Source organism: Dendrobium catenatum, unplaced genomic scaffold (genome assembly GCF_001605985.2).
Source record: "Dendrobium catenatum unplaced genomic scaffold, ASM160598v2 fragScaff_scaffold_879, whole genome shotgun sequence".
Classification (NCBI taxonomy): Eukaryota; Viridiplantae; Streptophyta; class Magnoliopsida; order Asparagales; family Orchidaceae; genus Dendrobium; species Dendrobium catenatum.
In genome coordinates this window covers 347,641-352,479 of record NW_021319341.1, presented here as the reverse complement: position 1 = coordinate 352,479, position 4,839 = coordinate 347,641, and positions in this window count along the sequence as shown.

The window sequence follows — 4,839 nt, the reverse complement described above, 5'->3', positions numbered from 1 at the left end:
ACACAAAGTGTATTAAAATCAAAAGATGCTCAAAGAGCCATTCAAGTGATAAAGGGCATAAAATGAGCCCACAAAAAAAATGCTTATTTTTTCTTATACTACTAAAAACTTAAGAAAATTCTTGATATGTTCGAAACTTGTGCTTGAAAATCTTGGTTCCTGATTCAACAATTTATGCATTGATCTTCTATTAGATATGTTTTATGAAAGGAGTTTCGAAAAATTAATGTTTCTTTTTCCCGTTTATTCCTTGATTTGGATATTGGATTAAAAAGTTTTTGAGTCTTTAAAAGAACTTGAGTTGGGATTATCAAACTCTGAATTTTTAACCTTTTCTGGGCTATGCGTTGTCAATACAATTCTACTAAGTTTTTGATTAAAACCAAGAGGTAACTTTCTCATTTTAAGAATATTTGGTTTTTTTTTCACTAGATCAGGGAACGTTTTTATCTCTTGTTTGTTTTGGTTTTTGTTTGTGCCTCCTCTCTTTTTGATAATGTAAAAGGGGGAGAACGTACTGTTGAATTTGTATCTTTTTTTTTCTTCTCAAAAAATTTAAAACAACAAAAATAATTTTTTCTCCCCTATATTTTTTTTAAAAGGTTTATTCTAGTGAGGGGGAGATTAGGAGAAATTATTTTTTTAAAATTCAAATTAAATTATTTGTCATCATCAAAAGGGGAAGATTGTTGTGAATCGATGATTTATGATTTTGATGATAGCAAACATTCTTAATTCTCTACGACTGCCTTATGTACTGACATTTCAGGTTCATACGATCGAACTGTAATTTGGAATCGGCTCAAGATTGGGTAGACTAGGTCTGAGTCAGTTTGTACTCTTTTTTCCTTTCTTGAGTCTGTTGTATTTGGTGTGGTACTGGATGATTTGTAAACTTGGAAGATGTTCTGTTGTACCCTAAAGATTTCTATTTTTAGTAACATGGTCTGGGACGATATTTTTATCGTCCTGGTTGATCTGTCCAAAAACAAAAACCCTAATTAGGGCATCCTTATTAAGGCAGCCGTCATTAGCTGATCAGCCTAGACGATACCTGTATCAGCCAGGACGATAGTCTCAATTCAGAAAGAATTAGCCTCCATAATCAGTTTAGGAATTCTTTGTTTTAGGAAATCGGCCAGGATGATATTCATATCGTCCAGGCCGATCTGTCCAAAAATAGAAACCCTAATTAGGGAATCCTAATTAAGGCAGTCGTTATTAGCTGATCGGCCTGGATGATACCTGTATCGGCCAGGACAATAGTCTCAATTCAGAAAGAATCAGCCGTCATAATCAGTTTAGGAATTTTTTGTTTTAAGAAATCGGTCAGGACGATATTCATATCGTCCAGGACGATCTAACTTAATTATGCCTAAATTGATGTGGTATCTTTGGAAAGCATTAATGGTTGATTGATACGATCACATAGTACGGGATGATCGCAGGATCGACCGGAACGATGTTCTGGACGATCTACATCAGACAGCTCAAATTCTGAGCGATGATCAGGACGATTGAAATCGGTTTTAAACTAATCGGCCTGGACGATCGTGACATTGGCCAGGACGATGTAACCAATTTTCTTCTAATCATCCCAAATCATCTCGGGCTGATGAGCTGAATTTGTACTGATCAGCCCGGACGATATACCTATCGTCCTGGATGATAATGTCGGCAACTTGCATTAATGAGCTTGTTTTGAGCTTTTCTATTTAAGCTTGGCATGACACTTTGTAAGTGTCTTTGGAAGCCATTATAGCTTCATTCTTGTGGGGGAAACTTGAAGAGAAAGCTTGAAAGGGAGTGAGGAATGGGTGAAGTTTGAGAGAGGGAGAAGATCCTGTGAGAGGGGGGACTCAAGGGAGTGTGGAGAGGGACTCCACACGGTTGCTCTGGCAGGCTTGCACCTTAATACCATCGGATTCAAGGCTTGTCTTGAGGTAAGTTCACCAAAGAAGATTTCTTTGGTGTCAAAGGACCCGGCGACTCCGCCGCACCGGGGAAGGTGGAAGTAATTTTGTAAGGGCTTCTCCACCTAGATGTGGGGGCTAAAGGAGAGACACTTAGTTTAGTGCAATACTTAGAAGGTGCCTCCAAGGAGTGGACGTACGTCAAGGTTTGACCGAACCACTATAAATTCTGTGTGTTGTTTTCTTATTATTGTTTCCGCATTATTTTCTTCCACACTTGATTTCTTTGGTGATTTTGATTTGAGTTTTCTCTTTGTTTTTAAAGTTATCCAACTCACCTCTCTCTTTGTTAGCCTTGGGCCAGTTCATAAGGCCTTAACATCCCAAACAAACTTTCTAGTACCATCAGAGCACTTTCACCCTGGTCTAGTAGAAAATAAAACACTATTGCACTTTCCACTGCTGAAGCTGAATGCATTCCCTTAAAAAGTTGTGTGGCCTATGTCTTTCGATTGAAGCAACAAATTTTGGATTTAGGATTACATGTTGGCATAAATTCAATTATATGTAATAACACTTGTACCATCTGCATCTCTAAAAATCCTATCCAATATTCTAGAACCAAATACATTGACATAAGTCATCACTTTATTAGGGACCATGTTACAAAAGGAGACATTGAGTTACACCACGTATCAACTGGAAATCAACTGGCTCAAATCTTTACTAAACCACTGGCCTTTGACACATTCATCATCTTAAGGAGCAGATTGGGTGTGATTGATATAAATGCATAAACTTGATGTTTTTGAACTCTAAAGTTTAAGTTTTCTGATTTTTCTCTTTTTTTTATTTTCTATTTTTTTCTTTTATTTATGATATTTTCCTTTATTTTGTTTTAATTGTTTTCTTCTTATTTACTTGCTATTATTTTTCATATTTTTAGTTTTATGCTTTCTTTTGGTTCTTTCAATTTTCTTTTGGTCATTATTGAAATGATAATTTATGCCTTATTTTTATTTTTTGAAAATTTATAATCTATGATTGACATCCCTAAATAAGTTAAATGAAGAAACTCTGTTGATCGTTTCCCTTTCTCTAACTCCTTTAGAGGTGTAAGTTTCTCTTTCAAAGTAAAAATCTTTTTCAAATTAAAAAAGGACTTTGAAATTGAGATCTTTTCTATCTTCCTATAGTAATCTAACTCATATGAATAATGTTCAAAGACATTAAATAACTTTTAAGCTTTGCTTGTTCATGTTATTGCATTTATCATTTGAATAGGATTATATTTTATGGTTTATTCTTCCTTATATTGGAGAGTTAGATTTTCTTCTCTATTGTTTGAAAGATATTCTCACAACTGAGAGTCTTTAAAGGTTTCTAAAGGGAGATAGCTCGCAAAAATGACAAGATGCAAAAAATGAGCCCAAAAAGAAAATGTGAAAAGATGCACAATGATTGCCAAAAAATTTTAAAGATACACAAAGTGTATAAAAATAGAAAATATGAGCAAAGTGCTCCAAACAAATAACAAGAGGTACAAAATAAGCTCACAAAAATCAAGCTTCATTCTCTTTCAAACCTTTAAATCTTAGAATAATTTATATTTCACTTGATATCTTCAATCACTTGATTTTTGAACCCTTGATTTTGGCTAATTCTTTGGTACATTACTCTATCAAATATGTTTTTTGGAATGAAGTATTGAATATATCACTTTTCTTGGCTGATTTTCTCTGAGTTAGATTTTTGTTTTCAAAAGATTTTTATCCTCTAAGGAATTTGAGCTCGAAATAACATGATTAGTTTTTCTATTGTTTTTCATATTTTAGTGATGTTAACTCATTTCATATAAATTTTTAATTCAATCACATGGAAAATTTATCATATTCTTACTTTGATAAAAAAAATTTTGTTTTTTTATTCTTTTCATCTTTTTTATCATCTTTTCATTATTTTATTTTTATATTTACTAGTTTTTTTATATTTTGTGGCACCTTCCGATCACCTCCCTCTATTATCAAAATTTTAATTTTTTTATCACATCATCCTAGATGATATTCCTATCATCCTGGACAATATCATCACATCACACTTCATCATCCATCTAACGGCTGATTTGACTCAATTATTTGAGATCATCCCAGATGATCCTCATCATTCTGGATGATCTGATCAAATTCTACTTCAATTATTTGTGATCATCCTAGATGATCCACCTATTTATCATGGACGATCCATTTTGTCAATGGTTGTTCATCATTATTCCTCATGATGATCGCTTAAGTCTAATCATCCCATATAATGCCTGATTATCCTGGATGATAGGATGTCATAAATTCACCTGAATGTCATAAATTTGCCTTTTTCACTAATCATATCGGATGTCATAAATTCGCCTGATCATCCTGGACGATGCTGTGATGTTGGCTAGAAGTTCTTCGAGGGTCACTATTGACCCTCAAATCACTGAGGCAGCTAACTAAGCCGCCTATCTGTGATACAAAACTACTGGGATCACTCTGTTCAGGACCATCAATCCTAAAAAACTTATGTACCCGGTGCTAGACCTTTTCACTCATGCCTCTCTCACCTTTATTTTGACACTAGCTTGCCAGTTCAATTCTGAACACCTTTAAGCTTTCTTTACTAGCCTTAGGATAAATACTTTCTATACTACCTTGCATTCCTATGTCCATAGACATCCAATAGAGATTATATACCATGATTTCCATGAATTCCTCTAGCTTTAAACTACTTGAGACAAGCTCCATACCTTTATTTCATATCCTGGTTTTGATTGGGCTCCTGTCAAAGACCTATTCTGAAACACAAATGTCTCCTACGTTGTTGGGGCCTCAAGCACCTTACTCAAAGATGCTAGGACAATCCAACATGTCCTTCGCACCTCAATAATCCTAAA